This window comes from Pongo abelii, chromosome 20 (genome assembly GCF_028885655.2).
Source record: "Pongo abelii isolate AG06213 chromosome 20, NHGRI_mPonAbe1-v2.0_pri, whole genome shotgun sequence".
NCBI classification, from domain to species: Eukaryota; Metazoa; Chordata; class Mammalia; order Primates; family Hominidae; genus Pongo; species Pongo abelii.
This window is the reverse complement of record NC_072005.2, coordinates 38,870,960-38,883,823: the sequence shown is the minus strand read 5'-3', so window position 1 is coordinate 38,883,823 and position 12,864 is coordinate 38,870,960.

Below are 12,864 nucleotides of genomic sequence, written 5' to 3'. Positions count from 1 at the left end.
GCCATGGCAACGTCAGGAAGTTACCCCCTATAGTCTAAAAAGGGGAGGCGTGAATCCACCTTTGTTTAGCGTAACGTCAGGAAATAACCGTAACAATGGGCAATCAGCTGCCCTCGGGGCTGCTCTGTCTACGGAGTAGCCATTCTTTATTCCTTTACTTTCTTAATAAACTTGCTTTCACTTTACTCTACAGACTTGTCCTGAATTATTTCTTGAATGAGATCCAAGAACCCTCTCCTGGGGTCTGGATTGGGACCCCTTTCCTGTAACACTAGGAGTACGAGTGCATCTCACCTGGGATTCCCCCACGATGGACTGAGGTGCAGGGAGGGGTGATCAAGAAGGCAGAGAAATAGATGCTGAGAGGCCAGGCGCAGTGGCTCACACCTGTAATCCCAGCACTTTGGGAGGCCAAGCGGGCAGATCACCTGAGGTCAGGAGTTCGAGACCAGCCTGGCCAACATGGCAAAACCCTGTCTCTACTAAAAATACAAAAATTAGCCAGGTGTGGTGGCAGTCACCTGTAATCCTACATACTCGGGAGGCTGAGGCAGGAGCATCACTTGAACCTGGGAGGCGGAGGTTGCACAGTGAGCCGAGACTGCACCACTGCACTCCAGCCTGGGCGATAGAGCCAGACTCTGTCAGAAAAGAAGGGAAAGAGAGGGGGGGGGGGAGAGGAAGGAAGGAAGAAAGGAAGGAAGGAAGGAAGGAAAAAAGAAAAGGAAAGGAAGAAAGGAAGGAAAAAAGAAAAGGAAAGGAAAGAAAATAGATGCTGAGAAGGCAGGGTCAGGCCCTACTCCAAGGAGGGCAGGCGGTAAGGAGTGCGGGGAGAGAACCAAGGCAGCCTGCTGTTTATGTCTTTGTAGGCACTCATTCCTCATGAATCCAAGCGATTACAGTGTGTCACCACTATCTTTTGATGTTTGTTAGTTTTGCCTGGTCTCTAGCAAACCCTTTCAACCTGCAGATTTAGACCTGTCTTCAGTTCAGCCAGGTTTTCCTCTTTTATTTTTGAATATTTTTTCTTCCTTGTTAGTCATGTTCTTTCTTCATTAACACCCATCCTCCTAATTGGATTTCCAATATCTTTTCTTCAAAGCCGCTGCTCTGCCGATTATTGCTTCTAACTTCTCTGGTCCTTTTTTTGTTTGTTTGTTTTGTTTTGTTTTGTTTGGTGCACTCTGAAAAAGCCTCTCAAACCTACGCTCCGTGTCACCGAGTCCACTGTCTGCAGAGTTCTCATAGATTCTCCCTGTCGCTGACCCTCTGCAATTTTGCTGTGATGCTTGTGTCCTTGGATGCTTTACCTGACTACCAGCTCCGTTTCCACCACAGCTTGTCCTCATCCTCTCTTCCTCACTTGGTTTGCAGATTCAATGTTTTCATTTTGGAAAGAAAACCTTACATCTGTTTCCTGGAGTAAATATTTTTAGAATTCTGTTTTTTCTCTTTCCTTGATATCATGACAATACGGTTTTCTGCTCCATCTGTCTTTTCTTCAGGGGACTGGATAGCTGAGTTCACTCTCACGCCCAGGCTTTTGCCTGTCAAGTTGAGGGCATCCCCATCCCACTGTGTGAGTGAGCTGCATCTCTCTTATTCAGGAAGGGGGCCCCTGAGGGCAGATGGAGCTCACTACAGTGGTGAAGCGGCCACTGGAGAAGAGCCCGGGCGGCAGAATTCTGCCTGCTGGAAACACTAGGTCTTCATCAGTCAACAAAGCATCCTCATGACTGCTGGTTCCCGGGCACAAAAGGTGCTCATGAGCAGCCTACTCATGTCTAGCCCACCTCTGCAAGTTTGAGGGGGTTCAAGAAGGAGTTCCTCCATCCCAGGAAATGCTCACGTCAGCATCCCAGGGCTTCTAGGTGCAGCCAAGACTCTGCCCGCATATCTGAAGGGTGTCTGCAGGCCCTTAAGACAAAGCAGGCACTGGCCCCATCTCCCCAACGACTGCCGCCCCTGCATGCTCACCCCGGAGAGAAGGGCATGACTTTCCACCAGCATTTCCTTGACTTTCTTTCCCACACCATGCTGCCTCCCCTGGAGAGAGGGTTGTATGTCTGCTTTAAGCCACAAATTCACTCTGGTCTCAGCAGCCTAGCACCTGACAGAAACTCCTTGAAGTTTGCAAAATGTAGCTGACACTTTCCCTGAGTTTCAGTAGGACTTCTCCGATTTTTGTTTTCTTTTTTTATCCCACTCTTCTCACTTCAGACAATGGCCTTCTTCATTTATACATCTCACACCTGGTAAGTTACAGGCTATGTCAGTTACCACTGGCCCCGCAAATGCATTTTACATACACATCTATGACTAAGGAATGTAGTGAGTAATTTTTCCTAGTGAAATTTTAATAAGGGACAAAAGTATTTCATATGCGTGTAAGGGTGATGGCATGTCTCTAGCGAATTTGGAGAGAAAGCTCAGCTTCTTCCTCTAAAGATGGAGAAGATCACAGGGCCAACCTCAAGTTCTGTGGCTTAAATTAATTAAGACAACCAAGACTTGTGAGGGCCTTGGGGTGCCTGACCCATGGAGGAGACCAATAAGTGAGGTTTAGGCATTATTTACTCTACCAAAAGTTATTATTCTTTTTTTTCCTTTCTTTCTTTTTGAGAGAGTCTTGCTCTTGTCGCCCAGGCTGGAGTGCAATGGCACAATCTAGGCTCACTGCAACCTCCGCCTCCAGGGTTCAAGCAATTCTCTTGCTTCAGCCTCCTGAGTAGCTGGGATTATAGACACCCACCACCATACCTGGCTAATTTTGGTATGTTTAGTAGAGATGGGATTTTGCCATGTTGGCCAGGCTGTTCTCGAACTCCTGACCTCGTGATCTGCCCGCCTCGGCCTCCCAAAGTGCTGGGATTACAGGCGTGAACCACCATGCTTGGCCCAAAAGTTATTACTCTTATTCCTGCTACAACTCAACCTCCTTGGTTAAATTGCTATGCTATGGTTAAATCATATTGCGTATTCACAGCAATATATACGGCAAGTTCTAAAATACAAGAGATTTAAGGTTGGGCTTATCCTCTTACCTCCAGTTCAAAGCCCTAAGAACTTTGACTAAAGAATATTGGTGGATCAGCATACCAGTTCTGGGGTGCCAAAAAAACAGCATTGTAGTACTTGGGTTTATCCTATCAAATTAATCTTGCCCCAAACTTTTTCAGGAATAATAAGTGCAATGTTATTGTTCCTAAATATATTATAAAAATATTTACATATTATAAATATATAAATATACAATATATAAATACATAATATATAAATAGTATAAATACGTAAATACATAATATAAATATTATAAATATGTAAATATATAATATACGTATTATACATATGTAATATATAATATAATATAAATATATGAATATGAATTATACATATGTAATATATAATATAAATATTATATATGTAATGTAACTAACATAAATATTACAAATATGTAAATATATAATATATAAATATTATAAATATATAAATATTTAGGAATAATAAATACAATAAACTTTATCTTAGGAATAATAAATACAGAGTTTCCTAAAAACTCTTTAGGAATAATAAATACAATAAATAATAATAAATATAATGCAATAATAAATAATAAATACAATAATAAACAATAAATACAATATATAAATAATAAGTACAAACTTTCAGGAATAATAAATATAATAGATACAATAATAAATACAATAGATAATAATAAAATGCAATACAATAAAACAAGGAATAATAAATACAACACAATAAACAACAGTAAATACAATTATTTTTTAGGAATAATAAATAAATACAAATATTCATATATATACACACAGAAAGAAAAGTGACTTTAGACAGATGCATTTATGCTTAATTTTGTAACCCTTTATATCACATGCAGTAAGAGTTAGGATTTGCCTTCAGCCCCCAAGGCAGGCCCTTCTTCCCAGCGCAGCCTCTGAATCCTGAAACGCAGCCTCACAGCCCAGAGCTCCAGCCGTCTCCTCACTGATGCCTTTCTATTGTTGCTGTTTTCTCGGAACACAATTGGCAAATGAGGCGCTGTGGCCTGGGCTGTGATGAAAGGAAACCTTGAGCATTTTCCAGCATCGCAGCTGCCCAGTGCCTGCCCCAGGGATGGTTCCCATCTCTGGACTCTCAAGTTCCCTGCTGAGTGGCAGGAGAGGAGAGCCGCATGGGGGAGGCGGCACCTTGGGCTTAGGCGGCCTTGGTGCAAGCAACAGCTCTGGCTTTGCCTGCTGAGTGGCTACAGGCAGCTGCACAACCTCTCTGAGTTTCGGTTTCCTGGCCTGTGAAATCGACTCACAACGCCCTCCTGGGTAGGGGGCATCTTTGGGGAGAAGAGCTCTGCGGGTGGACAAGCCAGCTCTCAGTCTGCCCACTGAGCCCCCGCCACTCTCCCTCTGGCCCAGCTATTGCTGCGGCCCAAAATGAGGGCCCCAGAAACAGCCTCCAAAACAAAAGTTTTTCTCTGACCTTCTCCTGCCCTCCTGTCTCTCAGTCCTATTCTTGCCTGAGGCCAACTATAAAAACTAGAATCCCTCTTCTCCAAGGCTGGTCATAGAATCTGAAGCTCTTCCCCCAAAGCCAGCCATAAAACCTAAAAATATAACTCCAACTTTCCCTCTGCCTTTCTGTGTAAAAACTGGCCATAAAGAAATTCTCTAATGATCAGTGATGATGAGCTTTTTTTCATATGTTTGTTAGCCGATCCTTAGAGAAATGCAAATCAAAACCGCCAGTCAGAATGGTAATTATTAAAAAGTCAGGAAACAATAGATGCTGGTGAGTCTGTGGAGAAACAGGAATGCTTTTACATTGTCGGTGGGAGTGTAAATTAGTTCAACCATTGTGGAAGACAGTGTGACGATTTCTCAAGGATCTAGAACCAGAAATACCATTTGATCCAGCAATTCCATTAATGGGTATATAGCCAAAGGATTATAAATCATTCTATTATAAAGACACATGCACAACATATGTTTGTTGCAGCACTATTTACAATAGCAAAGACTTGGAACCAACCCAAATGCCCATCAATGATAGGCTGGATAAAGAAAATGTGGCACATATACACCATGGAATATGATGCAGCCATAAAAAAGAATGAGCTTATGTCCTTTGCAGGGACATGGATGAAGCTGGAAACCATCATCCTCAGCAAACTAACACAGGAACAGAAAACCAAATACCACATGTTATCACTCATAAGTGGGAGCTGAACAATGAGAACACATAGACACAGGGAGGGGAACAACACACACCAGGTCCTGTCTAGGGGTTGGGGGGCAAGGGGAGGGAGAGAGCATTAGGACAAATACTTAATGCAAGCAGGGCTTAAAACCTAGATGACAGGTTGATAGGTGCAGAAAACCACCATGGCACGTGTATACCTATGTAACAAACCTGCACATTCTCTGACCTACCTTGTTTGACTGTAGGTCACGAGACCCCCCCGCCATTCCAGAAGGGGCCTTGCCCCCTACCCAGAAGAAAAGAACGCTGCTTAGAGAGGCCAAGAAGAATCTAGATAGACAGGCCTGGCTGGGTTTTGCCATTCAGTCTATCAGCCCTTGTTGTCCAATCCTGTTTCGACATGACTGTCCATACGTTGTTGAACCTAAGCAGAAAAATGGACAACATTTTCTGCATCTTTGGGTCTTTGTTCTGAAGGTTCCTGTGTACACCTCAATAAATCATCAGAACTGGACTTCCTCCATCCCGAACACCCCTTGGTCCATTCGGCCGGGCTTCTGTGCCTCCACCAACCGCAGCTCAGCTATTTTTACCACAATGGGCAGATTCCATTCACTTAATCACCAAATCCCCCTGGCCTCCCCCAGAGAGGCCCCAGGCCCCTCCAGCTCCTTCAGCCTGGAAGAGGGAAGAGGAAGCAGAGCTCAACGGATTCTTTCAGCCGCTTAAGGAAGGTTCCTGAAACCCAATAATGACCCTGTCATCATTGAAACCCCAAGTAAGCCATTAAGAAGGGAAAAGGGCTGGACTTGGCAGCTCACACTTGTAATCTCTGCACTTTGGGAGGCTGAGGCAGTTGGATTGCTTGAGCCCAGAAGTTGAAGACTAGCTTGGGCAACATGGCAAAACTCCATCTCTTAAAAAAAAATACAACAATTAGCTGGGCATGGTGGCACGTGCACCTGTTGTCCCAGCTACCAGAGAGGCTAAGGTGGGAGGATTGCTTCAGCCTGGGAGGTCAAGACTGCAATAAGCCATGATTGTGCCACAGCACCCCAGCTTGGGCAACATAGCGAGACCCTGTTTCAAAAGAAAAGAAAAAAAATAAATAAAACAGGCCTCCGGTGCTGACAATGAACTCCCGTCCCACAGAGTGCCCTGGAGTATACCCGATGCCCACTGGCCACTCTCTCGAGCTAGTAGGATGGCTTGTCTCCTGATGGCTTTGACGCTGGCAGGTCAGAGGGCTGCTGTGGGGAAGGATAGGAGTGGGATATCTGCCGTTTCCTCCCTGCCCCATCCCCACCTCTTCCATGAGACTTTGGTTAACTTTGGTCAACTTTGGTCAAGAGATAGTTGTTCCTGGGTCAGGAAACACAGGTCACATGTGCACATATACAGGCACCAACATACCTATCTGTTGAATAAACACAAATACACAGATGTGTTTATTCACACTGACACAGATATGCACACCTGCACACTCACATATATGTACACACACACTCATGTGCACTCCCAGGTACCACGGGCATCTGGGCACCCTTCCCATCTTCAGGGCCCCTGAGGCTGCCCCGGACCTGGCTGGCGCTCCCTCACTTCTGGCTCTGGGTGAGCACAGGACCAGCCTGGCTGTCCTTAGACATCCTCTTACCCCCACACCCCCCGAGCCTGGCCTGGGCTGCTCCACAAGGAAGCCGCTGTTATTTAGGCTTCCGTTTTCTTCCCCTCGCCAAGGGGACCTCAGGGACCCAAGCCACCCAAGGGCATGGACTGCGTGCGTGGCTGTATGGGATTCACTTTAGAATCTCCAGTGGTGGTGTCAGACTGTGTGGGTTCCAGAGTGTCAGACTAATTTTAAAAATTTCAGTGTCTGGGCTGGGTGCGGTGGCTCACTCCTGTACGTAATTCCAGCACTTTGGGAGGCCGAGGTGGGAGGACTGCTTGAGGCCAGGAGTTTGAGACCAGCCTGGGCAACATAGTGAGACCCCCTTCTCTATGAAAAGTTTAAAAATTAGCCAGATACGGTGGTTCACGCCTGTAGTCTCAGCTACTCAGGAGGCTGAGATGGGAGGATCGCTTGAGCCCAGGAGTTAGAGACTGCAGTGAGCCATGATTGCACCATTGAACTCCAGCCTGGGTGACAATAGTGAGACTGTATCTCAAAAACAAAACAAAAAAACAAAAAAAAAACAGGTATCTGGTCTAGGCACAGACCCCCTAATGAGCATGCACCCTCACACACACACGAACATCCACAAACACGAACATACACAAATCCTTAAATGCATACATCAGTGCACATTCACACAAGCACACACCCTTGTGCTTGACATACATACACGGACACGTACACACGCTCACACAGATATGAGCACATCACACATATCTGCACATACACAAACATGCACAGACACATGTACACTCAGCACAGACACAAGCATGCACAGGCATGCACACACATGAAAACACACACTGAAGTACACACACACATATACAGAGACATACACACATGTAAACCCATGTGCAGAAGCCAGCATGCATGCACAGGCATGAACACACATGAAAGCACACACTAAGTATACACACACAAACATATACAGAGACATACACACATGTAAACCCATGCGCAGAAGCCAGCATGCACGCACAGACATGCCAAAGTGGAGAAGGACACTGAGAGGGAGTCTTGCAGCTGGTTTGGAATCCTGCCCTGTCTCCTTTTGCACGCTTGTTCCGGGATGAGGTCTTTTGCTGAATGAACAGGAGACACCCAGGCTTGGCTGACCTCCAAGAGAAGAGAAGCAGGAGTCACTGATTTATCTTTCTAACTGTTTCATGTGCCTACTGGCTGGCCCAATCCCTATCCCAGATGCCCTCCCTGCCCGCACCATCTATAGGCATTCCATGCAGCCTCCAGAGCCTCTGAACCCCAGCTCTAAGCAGCAGAGATGCCCCAGGAAGGAGGTGAGGCTCCTCTGCCTGACACTCCACCACATCCCAATTGCACCCCAACATAGACGCCACCCTGTGCTCCAGACACTCAAAGTCCCCCTCCCTCCCACAGACCTCAAGCTGGAGGATGCCTTTGATGGTCACTCGGCTGCCCTGCCAAGCATGCGTCCACTCCAAACACCTCTGCATCCTTCAAGGCTGGCTCACATGGCCCCTTCTCTGACCTCTCCACCCCCAGACACAGCCAGGTCCTCTTCTCTGCTGTCCCTGTCCCTGGGCATTTATACCTCCATTACTGTCCTTGTCACACTGATGTTTAGTGAGGCTCAGTTTTTTCTGGGAATAGGTCTTGCCTGTTCAGTTGCTTTTGGAGGCCACAGACTACATCCTCCTCATCCGAATGTGCCAGGAGCCTGGCTCGTAATAAGCTTTCAATAAACACATGTCGGCAAAATGAATGAACGAATGAATGTGTCGACGGTGCTAAGTTGAAGCAGGTTCTGTTCTGTTTAGAGATGGGGACCAGGGCCAGCTGGAGAAGCCTCTCTCAGCTATACTGTTCTTGAGCTCAGCTGCGTCCTCAGAGGGAAAGATCTGCAGGGAAGGTTTAGCAAAGGAAATGCCACCCCCAGTCCCATTCAGCAGGAAATGCCCGCCTTCCCTGGGAAGCTCCGTTTTCTTAGAACAAGGGGAAATCAAATCAGGTGTTCTGTATTCCTAGCTGTATGGATTTAGATGATGGAATCGAAAGTTTGCATTATCACCCATCCAGCTGTGCTCAGAAGAGATTTCCAGTCACACAAAGCATGGATCCACCACACAGAACGATATCCCACAGCGACCATGGGAGGAGAAAGCCCCGCGGTCGCGGCTCTGACAGGAGGATGTCACGTCTCCACGTTCATTCGCCATAAACTGAACCTGTGCCCAGTGGGCACCTGCAGATGGCAAACCTCTGCCAGTGCTGAATGTCTGCCATGTGTTCTTATCCCATGAGCCTTGGCGAGAGCGAGCTCCCTTTTCTTTCTCCCCACCCATAAGGTCAACTCGCCCCCATCTTAGCTGAGGCTTCTCCTTGTTTAGACACTTCCCATATTTGGTTCTAAGTTTCTCATTTACCATTAAAGTAATTATCAGCTAAAAATGCTCTGCACCCTAAAACAATGCAACCAGAGGATAGGAGCCTATTTGAAGTTATAAATAACTCCCTTTCTCCTGCCACTTGTTTGCAGTGCTGTATAAATCTTGAGGTGTGCGAATTTCATCATTATGAATGTTCTTTAAAATGTAATAAAACTTTTTTCATTAAAAAAGTCAGCCAATGAAGATCAGCCCCGCACGCACCCTCAGACGGAGGCCCGCAATATTTGCATTGCAGAACAACTGTAATTTTATTCATGAGTTGGCATAGCCTCAGCCCATCGGTAATTAAACACGGAACAGCTGTCACTCTGCCCCATCCTAGGGAGACAGGACAGAATAATGAGCCCCTATCGATGGGCTTGGTGGTAGGGGGCCTGCATAGATGGAGGGGCGGTGGCTGGCACAGGGAGGGGGCTGGCGTGGTCAGGGGCTGGCATGAGTGTGGGATCTCTGGGCCTGGGCTCAGAGCTGTACCTGGCTCACTGATTCCAGACTTCTCTTCTGGCTTCTATGGGAAGAGGGGACAGTGCATACATTTCCCAAAGGCCACGTGGGACCTAGCAGAGGTGGGCTGCGGGTTGTGGGGGAGACTGGGGAGTACTTTCAGCTTCCACCTTGAACCCTTCTGTGCTGTCTGAAACACGCTAACACGCAAGCAGGGATTACTTCTGTAACTCACAGAGCTCATTTTAAAAAGGGTTGGGTGCTGAGCAGTGGCAGCAGAGGGAAGGAGGGGACCCTGGACCTACCAGAGCTCCTGCTGGACTCATGAGGACCTGGAGAGAGAGGTCCCAAAACTCTGATATTCCAGCCAGAAGGGGCATTGAAAACCTTCAGACCTGATGCCCCATTTTTCAGATGAGAACTTTGGAGGGCTGGGGAGGTACAGTGGTTTGGAGCAGTCATTGGCTAGAGCCTGGTGCAGTCCACAGGTCTGGGTTCTGGACCCCTACAGCCCACAGTGTGACCTGGAGCAGACACATCTCCAGGTCCCTGGGCCTCAGTTTCCTCCTGCAAACAAGGAGTGGAGATTCGGGGTGTGTGGGGGTGGGTGCCTTTGGGGCTGGCAGCACAGAGGTGCCGGGAGCAGTCTTCCCAGAGCCCCTTTTGGGCTGGACCTATTCGTTTCCTGGGGGGTCCAGAAGGGGAGCCTGGGGGTGACCCAGTCTGCTGTCTGTCTGTCCCTCCTGCAGCCCCCATCTGGACTCCCCTTGCACCTCCCTGGCTCCCAGTCTGCATAACAGCTTCTCTGATCACCTCTCAGCAACTTTCCCTCCATCCCTGCTTCTTTTAGGGTTTCCAGGTTATCTGTACCACACCACCAGCACCAGCAGGGGACAGGGGCTTTCTCCCAGAGCCCCTGAGGAGCCCAGATCAAGGATCCAAGGGTGAGACCTCAGGGCTCTATGTTCCTGCAGGCCCAGCTCCCTGCCCACTGCTCAAGGCTGCCTACCCTCAGGGTGTGCCATGGCACATGTGACATCCATGCCAGCCCCCTTAAGGGACACTTCCATCCTGACCTAGGCCTCCTACTGGGTCTGGAGGCCAAGGGAGGGGGTGGCCTCCTCCACGAAGGTTTCTTGGCTTATCTGGGACCACAGAGCACTTGATATGGTTAGGATTTGTGTCCCCACCCAAGTCTCATCTTGAACTATAATCCTTACACCCCCATGTATCACGGCAGAGACCAGGTGGAGGTAATTGAATCATGGGGGCAGCTTCCCCCATGCTGTTCTCGTGATAGTGAATGAGTTCTCACGAGATCTGATGGTTTTATAAGGCGCTCTTCCCCTTGTGCTCGGCGCTTCTTCCTGCTGCCTTGTGAAGGAGGTGCCTTGCTTCCCCTTTGCCTTCTGCCATGATTGTAAGTTTCCTGAGGCCTCCCTAACCATGCTGAACTGTGAGCCATTAAACCTCTTTCCTTTATAAATTACCCAGTCTCAGGCAGTTCTTTATAGCAGCATGAAAACGGACTAATAAAGCTCTCTTGTTTTTCTTGAGTCAGGGAAGAGCTGAGCAGATCTGGCCAGCCAGCTGATGGGCAAGACACAAAAGGGCCTCCCTCCGTGGGGCTGTGCTGGAGGAAGTGGCTCAGTGACACCGGGGTGGGGAAGGGAGGTCTTCCGGGAATGAATTGGCATGTACTGACTGTAGTGTCTAAGATCTAGTAGACCCATGTCCTGTACCTACTGTGACAATGGGGAGGCGGGCATGCAGTGCTTTGGGTAGGGCAAAGCCCATCCTAGTTGTGCAGAGCGTGGTGGGAAAGGTCGAGGGGGCCTGTCTGTGTGGTGGCCCTATGGAAGGATGGGATGAGGGGTTCCTGGAGGGAGGGGTGATGGCTGGGAATCCCTAAGGCCATCACTGGGGGAAGGGGGTCTGCCAGGTCATTGCTGGGAGAGGAAGGGGTGTGCCCACTGCCAGGCTGTTCCCTCTAGGACTCAAAGAAGGGGGGCATGTAACCCAGACCCAGAGGCAGGGGGCACCTCTATCACACCCATTGTCATACACATGTTGAGAGCAGGGCTTGGCTGTGTCAGGCGCCCGGGATCTGACTTTCTCCCTGTGATCGTGAGGGTTTTATGTCCTGCTGGTCCTGATGTCCTCTGCACCGTCATGTCTGGGCCTGTGAAGGTGGCAGGATTTTCAAAGTCATCTGTGGAACATAAGCTCTAATGACAGAAAAGAATGTTTGAAATCAGGGGACCTCTGCTGAGGCTCCTGGGGCCGGGCACAGAATGTCCTACAAGATGGGTGGCACCAATATTTATAAGGACCTTCAGGACTGGTGAGAACGCAGCCACACAGGAGCAGGCAATCTCCCGGCTGACAACACACAGTACCTGGGATGCATGGATCCTGAGAAACACCACCGGGCATCAACTGACGCACTTCTGCTCTGCTATAGGCAGAAGAGGCAAGTACTTTGGTTCATGTGAGAGCATGCATAGGAGTGTGGACATGTGTAGGAGTGTGTGTGTGTGTGTAAGTGTCCACAATGTGAATATGCATGTGTACGACCATGCCGATGTGAGCAATTATGCATATGTGAGAGTGTGCATGGGTGTGAACATGCCCCTGTGAGAGTGTGCATGTGTGCAATTGTGCACATGTGAGAGTGTGTGTGGGTGTGAGCACGCACATATGTGTGTATGTGTGACAAGCCCATGTGAGAGTGTGCGTGGGTGTGAGCACGCACATGTGTATGTGTGACATGCCCATGTGAAAGTGTGCGTGTGTGTGTGTGCGTGTGCATATGTGTACATGTGTGTGCAACTGGGCGAGTTTGCATGTCTCCACTAAACTGTGCAGTCAGGAGGGCCTGGGGACCCAAGAGCCAGCTGAATGTTTCGGCCCCAGCGCTCCTTTCTGCCCTTCCCCTATTAGTGGACTCATGGGACAAGCCTCCAGGAGTGGAAGGTGTCATTCCCACAAGGTAGACCTGGGGGCTATCCCCGAGGCCCGTGCTGCTATCTAAGACTAAGACGGTTTGAAGCCAGTGAAGAGAAGTCTTTCTTGGGTGCAGAATTACAAGGCCCTCACCATCCGCTAGCA